Genomic DNA, 21,782 nt, shown 5'->3' with positions numbered 1-21,782 from the left:
TTAACCAAGCAATGCTTCAAATATAAAAATATTTATATAGGACCCTTTATGAACTTGTATAAGATTTTCTGGAGAATACATAGCCAGCAGTGGAATTGCTGGGTCATAGCGTATGGGTTTATGTGATATAATTAAATAATGCCAGCTTGACTTCCAAAATGCCTGCATCAGTCTCTATCTCATCATTAGAGTTTCCATATTACCAAAACTTGGCCAACATTTGACCTTTTCTAGCTTTCTAATTTTGACAGTCTAATAGGTAAAAAGTGTCATTTTACTATTGCAAATACCACAGTCTTTCAACTTTATTTGCAGTGTCTTTTGTTGTTCAAAAATCTTCCATTGATTAATTAAATTAATTTTTCTATACAGTTTGTGCGTTGGGATTTAGTTTCAGAAATTCTCTTATCTCTAGATCAAAAATATGCTTCTCCATTGCCCTTTAATTTTTCCTAGACATATAAGTACTTAATTTGGCTTTCGTTTATTATTTTTTAGAGAGACTAAGTAATTTTATTTATTTATTTACTTTTATTTCAGAATATTATGGGGTACACACATTTTGGTTACGAAATTTGCTTTTGTACAGTTTGAGTCAAAGTTGTAAGTGTGCTCGTCACCCAGATAGAGTGCATTGTACCCAGTAGGTGTGAATTTATTCATCCCCTCCACTTCTTTCCCATCTACTTGATTTCTGTTGAGTTTTACTTCCATATGTGCACATAAGTGTTGATCAATTAGTTCCAATTTAGTATTGAGTACATGTGATGTTTGTTTTTCCATTCTTGGTGATTTCTCACTTAGAAGAATGGTTTCCAGTTCCATCCAAGTTACTACAAAAGATACTAGATCACCATTTTTTATGGCTGAGTAGTACTCCACGGTATACATATACCACATTTTATTAATCCACTCATGTATTGATGGGCACTTGGGTTATTTCCACATCTTTGCAATTGTGAATTGTGCTGGTATAAACATTCAGGTGTAGATGTCATTTTTATATAATGTCTTTTTTTTTTCCTTTGGGTAAATACCTAGTAGTGGGATTCCTGGATCAAATGGTAGGTCTGCTTTTAGTTCTTTGAGATATCTCCATACTACTTTCCATAGAGGTTGTACTAGTTTGCAGTCCCACCAACAGTGTATAAGTGTTCCTTTCTCTCCGCATCCACACCAGCATCTGTTGTTTTGGTACTTTTTGATAAGAGCCATTCTTACTGCAGTTAGGTAATATAGCATTGTGGTTTTGATTTGTATTTTCCTGATGATTCTTATATATTTGCTATCTCTTTATCAGCTTTCTGGAAGCATTTCTGTTTTCTAAGACAGATCTTATCTTCCAAAACATGAAATCCTTCTTATAAAATTTCTTTCTTGCTATCTATCGCATTGTTGTTTTCTGTATTTCAGTTCTTCATTTAATGATGTGTATGTATCTTAAATGCTCATGCCCCTTAACTTATAAACTACATATATTTTTATTTATATCTATTAATTTCTTACTGTATTTCCTGTGTTTAGAATGATTTCATATTTCACTCTGCTACCATCTTCCATTGTTTCCTTGAGTATATTAGTCATACTTATTTTAAATTCCTAGTCTATTAGTTTTAGTTGCATGACATATATTGTTGAGTTTGTTGCCTTTCTTTGAGGTAGCTGTACTTTCGTGTATCCATTGACATTTGTCCTAGTTTGTCCTTTGAACTTTCATCCTCCTGCAGATATTATTCATTCCAGCCCATAAAGTATTTGGGGAAGGCCAGTCCTTATAGGTGAATCCAAGGAGAGGAGAGAATGGGATCCAGACACTGTGGAACCACGTCTGCCCACTTCCCTTTGCTGCCAGGTAACTTCCCTGGTCAGAATTTCACTCCCAAAACTCTTTGAAAGAAAAGGCCTGGGAATACATTCCTCCCTTGTAGTCCATCAAGCCTGGGGTTTGAGAGAGAATAGGGTGGGGGAGTGAATGCCACAGGTGACTGGTAACCCCTGCACATCTCATCCACTTCTCACCTGAGCAGGTCATTATCCCCAAGACATTCAGCAGCTGGGTCCCGGGCCTGGGCTTAACAGCCTTAACAAGGAAGGAACAGACAATGATTGTCCTAGAGGAACACAGGGAAGCATTAGGAGGAAAACTGAAACTCTTCCTTTCAGCCTATCCTGTCAAGTGGCCCCTCCCCAAACTCCAGTCATCCAGGACCACGACCAGCACTGGCCAGGCCATTCCAAAACAACATTCAGAATCTCTTTCACACGGGTTTTTATTATTTGTTCTTTTGCCATCAAATTCATGCTTTGATCTAATTTCACCTGTGCTAGTTCCCCACCTTAACAGGAAACTGAAGCTCTTAGGTATTCTGGGTAATATTTTTTAAGTATTTTTCCGTTTTGTTTATTTAAGTGCTACTTTCTCTTCCCCAGTAGAAATGATAAGCTTTTTTTATGATAGTTTTTATTCATGCATTTCCTGAAGACAAATCATGAGAAAAGAAAACTCTTTGTGATTTGGTATTCTTTAGATTTTCATGCTTTATTCCCTATTTTGTTTCTTATTCATATTTTTGTCGTATCTGCAGGGCAGATGCAAGCTGCAGTTGTAGCGTGCGGTGTTTGTCATTTTCATCCTAGCCTTGGGATTTATCTTTTCAAGATCTTGCCTGATTATTCTGGACAATACTCTTATCTGCTCTCAGAGGGAGGTAGTGCAGCTTCCTCGGTTTAATGTGTAAGAAAGCGATTATTTCCTCACCAGGCCAAAGTTATGCTTGATGATGTAGATAAATTTCAGAAAACAAGGGGATATTTATTTACCCTTCAACTGGAGTACTTATTACTTCAGTTAAAACAAATAGATTATAACTCATCTGTTAAATCATTAACCAACCTCCAAAATATTACTTCCTCCTGGTATTTTTAGATGTGAAAAAAAAAAACAAAACAGAAACTTCTCCATGCTAACTTGGAGGACAAGACCGAAATCCACTTTAAAGACTAACCATGTTATACCAAGTTGTTATTAAGCACTGTTCTGAAATTCCATAAAACATAATCTGTGTATGTGTGTGTGGGGGGGGCGGTGTGGGTGTGTGTGTACTGAGTCCTGAATTCAAAGGCTAAATTACTTAGTTAAATCAGTAGTGATTTATGCACCATGCAGTGCGGCAAGCCCACTAAACAGGCTATCAGTGGCCATTAATAGAACATTCTGGCCACTAAAGAAGGTATGAAAGCAATAACAGATATAACTATGAGCTCATTTATTCCCAATTAAATCTGCTGCTGAGATACTCTATCTGTTAAAGCTTTCGATAGAGTTGAAAAATATCAAGAAATGCAAACTTGAGAAATAATGGAAGATAGAAGCTTTGTAAACCATCTTTTAAAGAAAACTCTTATAGAATGAAAATATTTAAAAATTTTTAAAATTTAAGAATTAGATATTTCCAAAGGATGTTCAAACCCAAAAAAGGGAGGTGCAAAAAGGGAAAGAAAATTAATAGCAAATGCAATATTTGCTTACTCTATCCTTTGATCTGATTTTAAAACAACCATATTTGCTACTGTTAAGGCAACATCATTTTCTTGGTGAACATAGTAAATTCAATTTTAAGCAATACTTTATTTAAAAATGTCTTCCTCTAAAAAACTCTCAATTTAATTACAAAAACACTTCAGTTATATCTGTGAATTCAAGAGTAGAACTCTTCTACAACCATTCTAACTATAACTTTTAGTCACATGTGTCCATGCCTGTCTTTATACGTAGGTCATATGGATAAACTGCAAGAAATGTCATAAATTTAAATTTGGTTATTAGAGTAAAAAGTCACAAGTTATTCCTTCACCCATTGTAAATCAGGAAATAAGTTATGCAATAGAAAGGAAACTGTAATATCTGTAACTTTTTTATAATATCTGAAGATTCTTTATACCTGTGACCATAGCTCACTGTTTTAATGAAAATATATTGCTGAGGGGATTTGTGACTTCTGGCAGAAAAGCTTGTCAAAAACCTTATCTTGTCCAGTCAAGACATAAATTAATTCATTGTTTGATCAGCCATCCCATATTTGAAAATGTTATGTTTGTTGATACTAAGTATTTCATATCAGATACAAAGTTATATGAAGATGATTCCTTGCATATAATCAGTTCTTGATAAATGTCTCTTGGATTGAATTGAATCAAAGGTCATTTAAAAAATTTTAATTGTGTGAAAAAATCGCCTGAGTCTACTTTATCCCTAACTACTCTAAGCCAGCTACTCTACTTTGCAATGATATATAAATGATGATATATAGATGATAATTTGCTTTCCAGTAAAGGCAATGGATAGATGTCATAATGTGAATTTCTGGACAGGGCCACTTTGACAGAAGAGAGGAGAACCTGAGACACTACAGCCTTTTCTCAAGTCAATATCTGTGAGAATCATCTTCAGTGGTAGCCTCTAAATCACCAGCTTTCCACCCCCACTGCAGTGGCCTTCAGGGGACTATCCTTCCCTCTCCAGTGCCTGCAGTTCCCTCTCAAATCAATGCGATCAGCAAATGTTGCCAGAGGGGAAAGGAGAACCCTGGAAAAGAGGGGAACGTTGTTATTTACAGGGTCTCTCTTTAAGAGATGTGTGTATCTCTTATTCATTTTAGAAACACGACACAGTTGCAGGGATGAAGTTAGCCTCATTTGTCGTCAGTATTTATGCAGCACCTTTGATAATGTCGGGTGAGTTAGCTCATATATTCTCAGGGTAAAGATGAGTAATGTCTTTGGAAGCAGGTATAAAGTGACAGTATGGTTTTTCAACCTTAGGAAGTGTTCTTCTCCTGATTTTCATTTTATGTCTAAAACTGCAGGCTATGAAGCAGACCTTGTAAAAGACTTTTTCACTGAGCATCTGGCCCTTCAGCAGGCCTGGGAGATTTATGTCAGCTGTAGAAAGAATGTGAATAAAAGTCTGCTGCTGAGAGTTTGTAAAAAAGAGTTGATGTATTACTTAACCTACTTTTGCTTGGATTAAATTTAAAAATTGCATCAGCGTGTTCATTTTAAAGTATGATTTTATATAAATAGGAAATATAGATAACCAGCATATAATTAAACACAGGACCAAAGGTGACTTACTCTAAAAACTTATATAATAACTGCAAAATAACACTTATCTAATCAGCCCACATTGGTGTTAGATATTATTTCAAATATATGTCTGCCCTAGAAAAGGAATGATTGTTTTGTAACTGCACATGATTTTAAAGTGCATCAATTTATAATAATTTTATTATTTTGCATGGATGCTCTTGATGGCAAGTTTATATTTATTAAAAAAAATTCATTCATTTCATTCATTCATTCTCAACTTTGTTCATTCATTCATTGATTCTCAACTTTGTTCCATAAAAGATTTGTGAGATTATTTTGTACATTTATTAATTCTTAAGGCTGAACTTGGATTATTATACTAAATGGAAAGAAAACTATTCATTAATAAGTGGACATGTTTGTTTAGGCAAAAATGATAATTTAAGCACCTAACTCTAAGCTTCAGAAAGGCAAGCAATATATCTGTGTTTCCAGAGCCCCACAGAGTGCCTGAAGCATGGCAGACATGCAAAAATGAATGATTTATCAATGAATGATTATCTATCATCATCATTTTAATTAAAATTACCTTATTAATAATAATTTTTAAAAAACTATCATTTGTGGAAAATATGATTTAAGAGTAGGTTCTGCAACAGAAGATAGCATGATGAATTTACATATGCCATCTTTGTTAATTCAAACATGTTATCTCTTCTGAACTGATGTAATGAAATCATAGATATATGCTAATACAATGAACTGGTGTATATGCTTTATATGTATTACATGTGTATATGAACACATATATAATGTATAAAAGTGACAACATAAAGCTAAAATCTTACCCTAATGAATAAATTTGCTAATTATTATTTCCTTTCCTACTAGAAAAATCAATGGGCAAGTGTTAATTATATGTCCAGAAAAATGGAGGTGAACTAATATTCGGGGATTTCAGTGTGAAATGAAATGAGGTAAATGAATTCCTTCAGGATATTTGAAAGATGGAAAAGGGAATTCCTCAGTGGTATTGAGGATGTGTATTTCCCCTCTCCTGAGCTCCTCTTCTCCACCTGTCCTGTTCAAAGCCCACTTCTCCCTGGAGTCCTCTAGTGGATGTGTACGCAAGGGTGAGGAAGGGCCCCAGTTGGTTCCTTGGAAAGGGCAAATGTTGTTTCTCCAAATTGGAGCCAAGGAGTCTATGGCCTGTTGACTTCACAGGAAGTCTTACAAATTAATCTATGCAGGCTTTTCCTCTATCTGCCATTGCTCAACACAGCAATGTTGCTCTGATCTCTGTTACACCTCGCTGATCTCAAGTTTATCAAATAAGTGTTTAGAATAAAAAAATGAGCATGGGAAAAGAGGACTAGTGTAATCAATATTTCAAAGCACTTTAAGCATCCAGAGAGAACAACATTGTCTTAATTTTTGAATTTTTCATTATTCCTTTAATAGATGAGCTAGCTAAGCCAGAATGATGTTCAGAGACAGAACAGCTATAATCTCTTTCTTTACTACCTTCCACACTAGAAACTATTGTTAAGATGGATCTTTGAGTAATGGACCCACAAATTAAATAAAATTCTCTGCAATCTTCCTGAATTTTTCCATTTTTGTGCAGGCACTTAGAGAATTACTGAATTTAATTATATAAATCTCTATCTCTAGATTTTAACAACAGGGCTCAACTGAGGTTTCCATCACTGTGTGGTATGTTAAATATCTTCTGATGACAGGAAGACCTACTGGGAAGAAAAAATCAGATAAAGTCAGCAAAGAATCCAAGAGAACAAAAATGAAGAAGAAAAATTTATTTGCCTAAATATATTTGAAATCCTTGAAAAAAGAGATTATGTTTATTCTTTATTTAAATTGGAAACAAACCTTTAGTGCCTAACACAGTACCTAGTACACAGCAGGTACTAGGGGAAGAGCTAGCTAAGGATAGAGATAGTTATTGGGACAGAGATTGTACTCATCAAATTGCTGAAAAGTATAATTAGTAATAAAAATAACTCCTTTACAAAGTGGAATGTGAATTCAGAGTAATAACAGTGAAAACAATGGCAGTAAGTGTCTCAAAAATTTAATTACTTAAACATTTAAGTTTATTACCAAATATATACTCAGTGAGAAAGACAGGTAATATTTACATTTTTACTTTGGGTGTAGAAACAATAATTTGTTACCAGTACATTTTGAAGATTATTACATGTTTGTCATATAAAAAAATTTATTAACAATTTCCTTTATTCCTTTAGCTCTATCTCAAAGGCTGTGACAGATTCTAAATATAAAATATCCCCAAGTGTGCCAACTAGGTAAAACTGATTTGTCTGCTATAAGAAGACAGACTTTTGCTCCATTCCAGAGAAAATCTGACTTGCATTTGTCTTTTGTGATTTATTCATTGTAGGTTTAAAATGAAATACAGCCTTTTCCCTCCCATATATTAAAATGTGATTTCAAATTTGGAAGAAACAGCATATGTCACTGAGGAAACCTACGTAGCTGAGATGGAGAAAAACAATGACTGTATTGCCCCCAAGTGGTCTTCTTTGCTATTACACTAATAGCCTGAACCGTCCAACAGAGAAAGGAAAAAAGACCAAAAATGCTAAGACTGCAAAGTTTTGAACTCTTCTTTCAATGGATTACACATATTTATTTTAAAAAATTATTTGATAATCCATGCTTGTGGTAGGAAGCCTGAATTCATAAGTAGAGGTTCTGAATGATGATAATTCTTCAGTGCAATTTAAATTGCCTAGGCCAAAAAATTATTTGCAGTGATTTCAGCGTTTGTCAGTCATTGGTCATTGTTTTTTCCAGTTAAGAACATTGTGCAATAGCTAGTTTTTTTTTAATTAATGTAAAGTTAGCACCGGCATTTTATAGTCAATATAAAGTACTGCATTACTTTTATCCATGTATCTTTTGTGTTACTTCTATTTGATTTCAATCTGAACCTCAAATCTGCTGTTAACCCGAATTCCTTTGAATTGTCTAAATCTAAATTATCTGATATTGTGATATAGAACTAAAATTTTGTCTTTCATTTCCCTGAGTGCTACTAATCCAGACAGAGATGGAATCTTTCTCAGGATTCTGCACACATACACAGTGCTGCATTCAATACCTATTGCAATATAAAGACATATTTCATTGCTACCTCTATGGGGCATCTGCCCGTAAAGCAGTCATTCTCTGACTTGCCCATTGACTGATACGGACCATTCTCATGCACATCACTCTGTCCTCTTGTCTCATAGCAGCTTGTCCTCTTGCTCCACGTCCTAAACCTGTGAAACCAGGTCTTAGAAGCTCTGTAAAGGAGGTCTTTAAAATCTGGAGATAGGAACTGCAAACAGAAGAGGAAATCTCAGGTATCCACACATTTTTATATATACATCTATATCCACATGCAGTGTATTTCCCTTCTACATTGGCTTCCCCATGCCTGGTGTCTAGTCTTCTAGAATCCTATAGTTCCAGGTACCACAGCCTCCTCCATCTGTTTAAAAAAACATACTGTTCCAAACTGATACTTTGGTAGACATTTCTAGCAGAATAATCTCTTCTAGAAAATTTTTTCCAGATATATTTGAAAGGTGTGAGAATTTTTCTATGTGCTTAGTTACTCAGATCATCTACATGAAGAATATGCATTCAGGTCACACAGAGAGAAATCATTACTCTAAACTCAGAAGTCACAGAAGAAAAACATTATGTTAAGGAACTATATTTCATTTTCATTCCTTCAAGGAGTCACTGTTAAGGTAAAAAGAAATGTGAATTTAAAATATGAATAGGACAATGATGATATCCTTTCATGATGAGTAATTAGCAAATATCCAATTGCATTTTTACTCTAAAGGAGAGAGAAATAAATCACTAGTGTTAGATCTGTAGTACTAGATATGCAGAACAGAAAAGAAGAATCCCAGGGAATGACCTCTAGAGGCCTGGGGATAGATGTGCAGTAGGATAGTCCTTATACCAGCTGCGTGACCTCAGACAAGTCTTTTAATCTCTCTGAACTACTTTCCATATCTGTAAAATAGAAATAGTTTTCCTACAAATGAAATGAATTTTTAAATTTTTTTCTACAAGTATTTCTTGGGTACCTCCCTTGTGCTAGACATTATATTAGGCTTCAGTGGCATAGTAATAAACAAGACAAAGTCCCTGTCTTTGTGGAGTTTATTTCTGTGTGGAAGGACAGATGAAAAACAGATAAAGAATTAAGTATGCATCTATAACCAAATACAGACAATTACAGGTTTTCATATAGCTATGAATGAAATGAACAGGATGTTGAGTAGAAAGTAACTGGATTGCCCACTTTATGAGAGATAGAAAGATCTCCCTGACCGAGTGATATTTGAGCTGTAATTCTTGGATGAAACTAAGCACCACTTGAAGAGCTGACGGTGAAACATCCCCAGTAAAAGGACAATTACAAAGTCTTGAGGTAGGAGACTCTTCGCACACTAACAGAACACCACAAGCACTGAAAGCGAATCATGTTGAACCAAGGGAGAGTGGTAGAGAAGACATTGAAGAGAAAGGCAAGCGCCAAATCACACAGGATTCTAAGTCAAGATAAAAAACATGGATTTTTTTTTTTACCTATGGGCAAAGGGTGCCACTAAAAGATAGTGAACAGGAGAATGTCATCATTTGAGTTACCTTTTTAAGCCCCCTCTGCTGCTGTGTGGAGAATGGAGTGAAGAGAATTGTGAGTGGAAGCAGAGACACCAGTTGCAGAGCTATTCAGAGGTCCTGAGGAGGAGGAGGATGGCTTGGACTAAGTTGGTGAGATGAGGTCTAAAGAAGGAGAGATGTGGATATGTTTTGGAGGGAGAAACTAGAATTGGTGTTTGAGGTGAGAGAGAAAGTAGACAGAGGGGCTTCAAGGATGACTCCTCCGCCATTATTTGAATGGTGGTACCATTGGCTGCGAGAGGCCGTATGGGGGAGCAGTAAGTCAGGAGAAGGTCTTGGAAAGAGAAATGGGAAATGAGGAGGTGGGGAGGCAGGCAGGTTCCTGGTCTTACAGCAGCTTACCAGCAAGGGTGGTTCTTACTCATTAGTTGCCTTTTCTCAGGCCTCATTTGCTCTGTACCCTGACTGAGGATCCTACGCAGAAAAATTCTCCCCTTGAGAATCTCGTGTCTCTTTTCCCGTCCAACTGTCTGTCCCTGCCTTTCTTCTCCCGAGCCCTCCCCATGCCCCATTTCAACAGAGGTATTCTATCACTTCTAAACCAAGAGAAAAAAACAATTGTAGTTGTTTGCCCATCCTAGTGTGACAAGGCTGTTCCTCTGTGTCCAGATTCCCATACTGGGAAAATCAGCACAGGCAGAGGTGCCTGTTTCTCAGTCATCATTGCCTCAGGGGTTATTTTCAAATAGATGGTGCCTCAGCCCAGAAGTCTAATCTCTTGAAGGAGAGTAGAGAGGTCCTGTGTGATGTATTCAGATGAGAAGGTGAGAAGATGAGGCTTAGGAAAATGCCCACCCTAAAAAGGGTTAAATTTATTCAATGTTTGGGATGGGAGTCAGAGTGAAGGCAGAGGGGTTTGAAATGGAGAACTCATATCAGAAGCAAGCAAGCTTTAGACTGCATTCTAAGCACTGAAAATAGAAAGAAAAAAACCCATGAAGGTCTTAGATCATCTTCTCCATATGAGAGGTTCAGAGAGAAAGAGATACAGGCTTTATTTCAAAAACAGAAGGAAAGAAGACAGAATTTAAATAACAATAAAAAAGGGCAAATTGAATCAGTTAGCTTTTGTATAACAAACCATTCCCACGCTTAGTGACTTTGGCAAACATTTATTATTTCTCATGATTCTGTGGGTTGGCCGAGCAGGTTCTGCTGATCTCTGTAGGCAGCTAGAAGGTTGCTGGGGCTGCGTGGTCTAGCCTGTCTGCACTCACACTCCTGGATGCTGACTGGGTGGCCGCCAGGACCATGGGGAGGACTTGGCCGTGTGCCTCTCGTCCTCCAGCAGGCTGCCCAGTGTTCTTTCACTTAGTGGCTGTGTCGGGATTCCCAAGAATTGCAAAAGAGCAAGCCCCAAAGGTCAAGTCCTTTTTAAGCTTTTGCTTGTGTTATGGATTGAATGGTCACCCCCAAAGTGGTATGTCCATGTCCTCACTCCCAGAACCCGTGAATGTGACTTTATTTGGACAAAGGGTCTTGGCAGATGTAATGAAGTTAAAGATCTCAACATCAGATCATCCTGGATTATCCACATGGGCCCTGCGTACAATGATGTGTGTCCTTATATGAGAAAGACAGAGGGAGATTTGGCACAGACAGAAGAGAAGGCACATGGGAGGATAAGTTCATGTGAAGGTAGAGTCAGACATTAGAGTCTTGTACCCACCAGCCGAGCGATGCCAACAGCCACCAAAAGCTAAAAGGAACAAGGAATGAATTGTCTCCTAGAGCCTTAAGAAGGAACATGGGCGTGTGGACACCTTGATTTTGGACTTTTAGCCTCCAGAACTGTGAGAGAATAAATTTCTCTACTTTTAAGTCATCATGTTTGCAGTAATGTGTTTACAGCAGTCCTAGGAAGTCAAAGCAGTTTGAATCAAATATGCTAATCTCCAACTGACCAAAGAACATCACATGGATAGGCCACTGTTCAAGGGGTGAAGAAGTAGACTCCACTGCCAGGTGGGAGAGGCCCCAATGTCACAGAGCAAGGACTGTGCACACTGGGGCAGGTGAGAAGGATTTGTCATTTGTTTTACAAATTGCCACAGAACTGAAAAGGACAATCTTCACATTTGGGTAGATTATCAGCAAGTTTGACAGGATGGAATTTAAATGTGAAAACAGGGAAATACCTAAATTAGGGGCAGAAGACAACAAGAAAAGTGGATAAGGGTATCTTGTCTGATGGCTTCTCTACTAGAACAGAGTGAAGTCTCTAACAGTTGTATGTCCATCAAGCAAGGTGTAGAAATGGTATAATTTCCCCACAATAAATTGGTTGAAAATTAATGCATTTAATCTATATCTTCTTGCATATATAAGATTTTTTTGTTTGATCATGGAGCCAAAAACAACTCAAGGAAAAGTAATATTGAATATTTCAGTAACCATTCACAGCTAATTCAACTTAGCTGTATGCCAAAAATGTTTTAAGGATTCCTACTATGTGCTATGCAATGTGGAGAAAGACTCAAAAGAGAAAAATTGGTTCTTGCTTTCAAGGATCTCTCCAGCAGAAGAGAAATACATATTTATAAATAATTCTAATACAGAACAGAATGCAAGAAATGACTTAGTCGCTGGGATAATAAAGAGTAGGAGAGAATTACTTAGACTGGGGAAAGTGAAGTAGGTTTCGCAGAATGAATGGTATTTTAGTTGAGCTTGTAAGAATGAGGAGAGTTTCTTTAGAGACAGGAAGGGGATGTTTACATTTGCTTTGCAAACACATCATGAAGCATGCAGATGAAAACATAGGTTATAATCTTAGAATTTTGAGATGCCTTATTTGGCTAGAATGTATATGTCTATAAGAGTAGGGAGAATCCTAGGATGGACTGAGGTGGGCTGGATGGCGAAGGAAGGAAGGGAAGGGCATAGGATTTATGGATTGAGTTAAACTAGACACCATATATTAGAATCAGAGCCTGAAGAGCTTGAATTCCATGGAATATAAAATGTAAAGTGATGCTACTATTATTTCATACTTCTGAATGTAGTTTCAGATATGGTCTCATTTGAAACTTTTAAGAACCCTGGGAGAGAGGGTGATATGTTTACATCCACTCTGTGATTGAGGAAATGAAAATTCATGATTTAGTAGAGATGACAGAGCTAATAAATGTGAGTTATGATTAAGATTCAGATCTTCAGTGAATAGGATCTGTCTTAATTACCATTTGACAGCTGTGGTACTAAGCAACTTTCTGCATTCCCTCCACAGAGCATGCTGACTGCCGAAGCCCGAGCTCAGTGCCTGCGGCAAGCATGCTATGTTCATTCCTTCCTCACGCTTTTGAGTTCTGTGCTTACTTTCATGCACTGATGAACTCTAAGTGCCAAAAGAGACAGACTTGCTCCTATAAAAGCAAAGTTGAATATTTATAAAAGAATCAATATAGGAAAATTGCTTTAAGACACTTCAGGTGAATTAAATGTGGCTATAACAACTTTCAAAGTTTGGGGGAAAATAGTAAAACCTAGAATGATTCTGCCCTGGGCTTTCTTTGCAAGTGGCTTTATGTTTGTGCTCTAATAAACAGTTAAACCAATGCCTCATGGGTGAGGTATCTGTAAGTTAGATGATTTGAAATTCCACATAGGTCACCTGTAGGCAAATAAAAGGCCTTGGCCCTATGTCCAAAGATTGACAAAGGAATAGACATTTTGATTTTCTAAATTAAAAAAAGTTTGAGAATTGCATGTATCACTTTTTGAATTCTCATATAAAAAGAATGTACTTTGTAGCACAAAAGATAAAGGCACTTCTGCTGTTTACTGTTTATTATACTGTCTCCTTTTATAAATGGCAGGGACTTTATGAGCAGGGAGAATGACATGATTGGAACTGGGTCTCATAAAAATGACTCAGCAGCAAAGAAAAAAAATGTTTCAAGGCAGGGAAGTCAGTGGTCAGTACTCAGGACATAATGAGAAGACATTGATTTGGGTTATATATTAATAGCATTATATTTGACTAGATACTAAATCATGAGCTTTTAAATTATGCATAATAATTATGTCCCCATTTAAAATATTCTGTGTAAAAGAATGAATTGTTTTTGGTATGAGAGAGGTGTTAGGTAACTGGTAGAAGAAAGGTGTAAAAAAAATAGCTGAGGATTATAATAAATCTATGGGTTCAACAGACTAACACGATAGCCACTCACAGGATCAGACAAATTGCTCTATCATTTTCTTTATTGTACAGCCAGAACCAATTATTTTTTATACTGAATACATTTCCTTTTCTTTTGTGATTGACCAGGAGACTTAATAAGACCTAAATTAGCTACTCTAAATAAAATATCCAAAATTTAAATCGAAAATATTTTCCCTTTTTACTTTCTTACTCACTTGAGAGTAGGTATAGATATTTGAGATAGGTATCTTTCTACCAAATGCATCCCTATTTGTAAATTTTTGTACTGCCTGTAACAAATATTATCTGTTACAAATATTAGCAGATTTCAATATCATTTTCTAGTCATGACAATTAAGAAAAGATGAATAGTTTTCAGTCAAGCTGTCAGACGATATTTTACTGGAAGCTTAAAGAAGGCTTGTGTTTTAACTGAAATGGAAATAGTTGTGACCTGCTTGGACAATGGCATTCATATAAAGAAAATGAGTAGGCATGTACATGGAAATTTCAATGGTAAAATCTTTACAACTTTAGCTTTTGCTCTTTACTGTTAAATCTCTCCATTCCTTTATATCCCACTGAGAGATTCCAGAAGGGATAATAAAGAAAACCTACCAGTTCTCTAAGAAGGTTGACTATAATGCAATCAAGGTTCTATCATTCAAAGCAAATAATTAAATTTTATGCTAGTCACAGCCTTTTGTATTTCTGTATCCTGCTTCTCATCAATTCTCTCATATACTCATGGGAGAATTTAAAAATTTCAGCTGTGAAACTGATTAAATCGTATAGAATCTGCGTTCTGAATTTCCAAGTTTAATGTATACTTTAAAGCTTAGGATTGTTAAGAAGTACAAAGGAATAAAATCATTCATATCACTGGAAGCATGAAGCCTATTTAAATATTGGAAGTTTCTTAAATCTAATTCTAAGGAATGAGTAAAAATGATCCTAATTTAGGTTCAGCCAGTTTAGTTTTTTCATACTTTACCCTAAAACAAACCAATTTTCAATGAACCGAAACAAATGATGAGAATATTTATATTCTTAAATCATTCGACTTAACAGGAAATTTTTTCTTGATCCAGGCAATTTGATTTAAGTTACAAGGAAATATTTTTAGGTTTTCCAAAAATATAATTAGGGCCCATAAATCCTCTTGCTGTTGAATTGATATTTTAGGTGTGTAGGTATAAAGGAATGTGCTTGAGAATTGTGACAGTTTCAAACACATTTTCCATGAAAGTAAAAACACAGATGATTCATTCTTATCCACTTCAGGCTCCATCCACATTCCTAAACCTAGTACATTCAAAAACACAAGGGCAGAAGTAGTGCTGGGGCTTTGCAGCAAAGTAGCCTGGCTTCAACACCCATATTGATTGCCTTCTGGCTAAATCACCTTAGGAAAGTAGCTTCCATTCTCGGACCCCCGTTTCATCATCTGTAAAATGGGGATAAGGAGTACCATCCTCATAACATTGCGAGGAATACAAACAAAGTTGTGCACAGTGTCTGCCACATAGTGTTAGCTTAGCTAAGGTTAGTGATTATTATTAGATACAACATAGAATTACATTCAAATGCCACATAAATACTACATAAAAAATTACATCACTATTGAGGTTTGTAATTTAGTCATTTTTATTCCCTTCTCAAATCTTTTTTCCTATTTTTCTTCTATTTATAAACATCCAATTTTTCCCCCCTAAATCCTGTCCCTTTAAAGCATAAAGGAGACTTCTAACAAGGGTCCAGAATGTTCACAGCACTTCATTTCCTGCCATAGCCTTCTGATGTGTAGCAGATACAGCCAGAGCCGTGATCCTCACTCTGGGTGTCATGTGCCTTTGGAGATCCATGAAGACTCTCCAAGAGGTCACAGGTACATGGATGGGTTCAAGAGAGTCAATGCTCACAACTTCACCTTTCATCTGTATACCTCCCTAAAATTTGATCTCACTGAGAAAGGCATCTTCTTTCCCATCATTTGTATAGACACCCTTCTGCTCTTCAAAAGAAAGACCCAGCTTTCACTAGATGATGATGATAATTGTTCCAGGGTGAAAAAAATCGTCCCCTCACCCCCTGCAAAACAGAAAACAGGCAAATTTAAATATGATGTCCCTTTAGAGAAAGTGAAGGGTGCTAATCACTAGGTAAAAAATCCCTTACGACCAAGGTTGTTTTCAGTTCTTTGTTTTTAACAAAATTGAATATTTCATGATAAATCATTATGTAATTTTTAAAATATATCTTGGAGGGAGCTCAAAGAATTGAGCAATGTTGCTGTAACTAAGCTCTTCCATTCACATCTTTGTATTTATGTGAACATGTTTCTTCCATGTTTATATTAACAGTAATATTAATATTGACTCTGAACCCTTGTTGTAGCAATAAATATTCTTTCAATGTACATATGACTTAATTGAATCAAAAGAAACCATATCCATCTGAGAGCTGCATTTCTAATACAATTTTAGTTTTTTCATTTTGGAAATTATTTAATAAGATTTGTAACATATTTCTACTGTTCTGACCAATTACATATGACCAATAACTATACCATAACTCTTTGTAAGACCTTTTTTTTTTAAACTTAGAGTCATATGGTCACTGAAATTTTTAAAAACTTAAATTTACAAGTATTTTTTCCTATTGAGAATTAAAGAAAAAAATTTTAATCCCTATATAAAATATATTGAGATAAAATTCTAAGGTATTTGGATTACTTTGGATAAAGAGTTCTGCAAGAGGCTGGGAGACAGACTGGTTACGTCAAAGTCAGACAGAAAGATCCCTGTTAAGGCTGGAAAAGGTGGAATAATTATATCAATCAAGAACAACATCCAAATTCTAGCAGTATTAAAAATAGGTAAATTTAAGTGCATCCTATTCCCCCCTTAGTCTGGATAAAGAACATAGAATCTTGGATTTTATATATTTAATTGACTGCCCTTAGCTCTATCCATGGATAAAGTTGACTGTGAGCTCTTATGTGATACTACCTTTTTAGTGTTGACTACAACCTGAAATGATCATTCTCTAGACTTTGTATTCTACCATTAATTTGCCCTCTCTCCTGAATCACTCTTATCAGCATTCAAGCTTGCTGTGTGACATTTCCCATTCTAAGCAAATAAACAAAAAGTTCAAGGATAAAAGAGCATTCAAGGGTAAAACAGAGACTAAGAGGAGATAGAGAATATTTTCATTATTTGCAGGAGTGGAGAAATGGAGCAAGGGAGGGGTTATTTTTTGTCTTGTTTTGCGAAATTTCCAACCATTAAGGAAGTGCTCCTTAGGGCTACACAAGGACACACAGAGTGGTATAATGGACATTGGAGACTCAAAAAGAGGGGAGGGTGGGATGGGGTGAGGAATGAAAAATTACCTATAGGGTACAAAGTACTGGTGATGGGTCCACTGAAAGCCTTAACTTCACCACTATACAATATATACATGTAACAGAATTCGGCTTTACCTATTAAACCTATTAAAGTTTAAAAAAAGAAAAAAATAGACCAGTAAACATTACAAAGAAAGGCTCTTTAGGAATTCAGGGATTCAAAATTAGCAAGTAGTTAAACATGATTGTTGGAGGAAATGCAATCGTGAAAACTGCAAAATTTTTTTAAAATTCTTAATTGTGGTAATATACACATAACATACAATTTGCCATTTTAACCATTTTTAAGTGTACAGTTTAGTAGCATTAAGTATATTCACACTGTTGTGCAACCAACCTCCAGAACTTTTTGCACAACAGAAATTGTATACCCATTAAACAAAACTCTCCATTTCCCCGTCCCCAACCCCCGATAACCACTTTTCTACTTTCTGTTTTCTATGTATATTTGACTACTCTAGATACTTCATATAGGTGGAATCATACAGTATCTTTGCTACTAGATTATTATACTTAGCATAATGTACTCAAGGGTCATCCATGTTGTAACATGTGTCAGAATTTCCTTCCTTTTTAAGGCTGAATGATAGTCATTGTATGTATATAGCACAATTTGTTTAGCCCTTCATCCATTGATGTACGCTTGGATTGCTTCCACCTTTAGGCTATTGTAGATAGTGCTGCTATGAAGATGAGTGTGCCAACATCCCTTTGAGATCCTGCTTTCAATACTTTAGGCTGTATACCCAGAAGTGGAATTTCTGGATCATTTGGTAATTCTGTTTTTAATTTTTTAGGGAACCACTACACTGTTTTCCAAGGGGCTGCACCATTTTACTTTCCTACCAACAGAGCATAAGGATTCCAGTCTCTTCATATCCTTGCCAACCTCTGCTATTTTCTGTTTTGTTTTGTTTTGTTTTTTATACTAACCATGTTAATGGGTGTGAGGTGATATCTCCTTGTAGTTTTAATTTGCCTTTCCGTAATAATTAGTGTTATTGAGCATCTTTTTATATGATTGTTGGTGCAAAATAACTTTATCAACCTTCTTCTTTGATCTCTCTCACACAATGAGATTGAGAGAATTCCTGGCAAGCTTTGGTAAGGTACAATGCTATGAAACACTATGAAACACTAAGTTCAAAATATTGAAGTATTAGTATTCTGCTATAGTTTTGCAGTTAGTCAAGAGCATCACTTAAAAAAAACCCCACCAATATTGATTAATCTTTCATCCTTTGTTCTGTTAAATTTTTCTTATCTCAGAATTTTCTTGTCTTAAAAATTCTGTCAAATAGCCATAAGCTTCTGTTTTTCAAAAGTTTTATTACAAGTCACCAGAAAAAATGTATATTTTCCCTCTCTCACAAGATGGAAGGAAGAGATAAATATGCTATCCTAAAGAGGACAGTTATGTATCCAGAAGCTACAGTAAACTATTTCTCTTATCAAGGTCTCTGTAGTTTCTGTAAAGTTAGGCTTTTTTATTCAACAGCATTTACTGAATACCTACTCTGCCTTAGGCACTAGAACCCCAAAGATAAAATGGGACAGTTCCTGACCTTAAATATCTCACAGTCTAGTGGTAAGAACAGACAAGAAGATCAGCAAGTTTAACACAGAAGGAATGCCATGTATTGACATTGAGAGCAATTCGCCCAAGGTCTTATGGGAGGACAGAGAGAAATAATGAGGTGGAACCCAGAACATAGCACGGGGGAGTTGTTAGATACAAGGAAGGGAAATGAGGTGGATAATAAGGGCACCTTGGAAGTATTTTAAGACATCAAAGATGTAATTTAAGTTTTTCTGTAAATACTTTTAAATTCATCCTCGGTTCACCTTATCCTTCCTTTTTCAATTAATAATTTTGTTCCACCTATTTGTATCTCAACAAGTTGCTTGAATGGATCAATGTTGTAAAAATGTAAGTACCTTACTAGTTATCGCTTGCATTTTACAAAAGTACAAACACCTGGTGATGCTTTAGCTGCCTGGTTTTACAACCATGATCTTACAATGTCATATTCTATATAATTTATTTTGCACTAGATTTGTATTTCATTTTTATACCAAAGGAGGAAAATTTATAGTTCATAAAATAGTTTCATGTCATGTTAAAAGTTTTCAGATGTTCTTTCACTCATTTTTATCTCACTGCCAAAGCACTAATTTCCTTGGGAATTTATATTCTCATATTTGCTGAACTCAAAACCATTGATTAGAAGTGCTGATGTGGAGAGGGAGAAGTCTCCTTGATATTTGAGTTCATAGCTTGATTGTTTTAAATTAGCCACAAAGGTGAAGGTGCTCCTTCAGGTGTTTGTGCTTGAGTTAAGAAAGCTCCTGGGTGAAATTTCTCAGGTTCTGGTGGCATTTGAATGGAATTAAGGTCAAATAATTTCAGCTTTGATGTTGTCTGATGAAATTGTCAAGCACAGTCTGTCATTCTACATCTGAGCACATTGAGACACACAGAACTCAAGTAATTTGATCAAGGAAATACAATTACAGTGATAAATTGCAATGTAACTACACACTCAAAGAAGTCTTCCACTTAGTGTAAGTGAATTAGTTACAAGAACTGATAAAAATGTTGTGCCCTCTTTGAGAGATATTAAAAATGGTTACTTTTTTTAAAATACATGTTAAACACTTGTATGACTCTATTTTCACTTCTGGCATATACAATTTGCTTGCCACTATACTAAATAAATCAAATAGAAGGAAACACATTCATTTAGAACTTCCTTAGAATTGAAAGGTTTAAATAAATTGAAATGCCTGCAGTAAAAGAGAAGGGAATGCATGTGTAGACAAAAACTGGCAACAGAACTAATACAAAAATAAGAGATGTAGCTTTTTTTGAGTTTTGTTTTTTTGAGTGCCATTTTCTCTCTCCTCTCTTCATACTTCCAGTTATAAAGGCAGTTATATTCTAATTCTCTTGTTTTCATGATTGTTGGGTTGATGTTAGACCTTCTATCAGCAGTCTCAGTTTTTAGGGGAAATGAGAGAAAAAACAATTATTTGAGTTCTTCAGTTCTGCCTTTTTATTTTTGTTGGGAGGCATATCCCTAGAGAGGACCATTCAACCTTCATACCTCTTTATTCTCTCTTTTTAAAACATTTCTATGGAAAGCTTATAATATATTTTTAAAATGTTGTTCCTTGGTTGGTGTGAAAAATATGCATTGCATTATGAGAGTCTGGATTGGACAACCATTGTAACTGAAATCTCCTTTACATGGCTATGGACTTGTTTTTGTTTGTTTTGAAGTTTTTTAAAAGACTTAATTTTTTTTAGAGTAGTTTATGTTCCCAGGACTTGTCTTGTTTGAGTTAATAAAAAATAAAGGGAATAAAAGGAACTAACATATACTGAGTACTGTGCCTTACTTACATTCTTCCATTTCATAGAGGTATTGCTTGGATTAAATGGGAGAATATACACACCTAGCACTGGGCTATGCACCTTGTCACCCAAAGCACAGAGCACAATATTTTCTACATGGTAGAATTCTCACTGAAAGTTGAATTGAATGACACTCCATAATAAATACTCACTGTTACAGTCAGAAATTAAGAAATAATCATTTCCACATTAGAAGAATAAATATAACCCTAAGGCATTAATTTGCTAATTATTCTTCCTTATGAAGAATATAATCTGGTAATCAATCCTATATACCTTATATGCTACACAGACGTTTCCAATTTTCATATATTGTTAAACTTAACCTCTGTGATATTCAGGTAACATTAAAATGGGAAAATGCAATAATGTCATGAATAACCCTTTCTACATAATATGGTAAACTAAGTGAAATATGATGAGTTAATTTCACTTGGAAAAACATAATGTTACTTTATTTCAACTCAAGGGTATTAACATCTTTAATGTTAGCATTAATTTGTTTTCATTTAATCATATAATTATTACATTTATTTTCCTTAGTAAAATGGAAAAACAGCCCAGTTGCCTAATGATGTGTTCTTAGGGTCTTAATGTGTAATCTCATTAGGTTTCTGGTTTTCAGCTGGTAAAAATTTATGAAGGCAGTATTTGTTTATCTTGGGGGAATTTTGCTTATGCATTTTAAAGATATATTTACCATTTTCCTCAGGTGATTTGTGCCAATATTTGTCCTACGTTATCATAGCAACTAAAGTTTTTCTCTTTGCAATCTTATGCAGTCCAGATAGATTTAGTCTGTTTTTCCAAAAACATTAATAGAATACCTGCTGTATGTTTTCTCAAAAAATATTTTCTGTTCTTCAACTTTGAAAGAATATGTTTATACAGAGAAAGTCTATGAATCAATATGAGATGTGTTTTATACTTTTCAAAAATATTGACTTGAACTTTGATGCTAAGCATTCTCAAGAGAGAGTTTT

The 21,782-nt window shown here is 35.3% G+C and overlaps 1 protein-coding gene across 2 annotated transcripts in view; it reads left to right on the top strand.

Annotated features, from left to right (window-relative positions):
* Window positions 1–21,782, top strand: part of CPED1 (cadherin like and PC-esterase domain containing 1) — a 265,832-nt gene that overhangs the window by 99,543 nt on the left and 144,507 nt on the right. The window lies entirely within an intron of this gene.

The sequence above is a fragment of the Lemur catta genome, chromosome 11 (assembly GCF_020740605.2).
Source record: "Lemur catta isolate mLemCat1 chromosome 11, mLemCat1.pri, whole genome shotgun sequence".
NCBI classification, from domain to species: domain Eukaryota; kingdom Metazoa; phylum Chordata; class Mammalia; order Primates; family Lemuridae; genus Lemur; species Lemur catta.
This window is presented reverse-complemented; position numbering and strand designations above follow the sequence as displayed.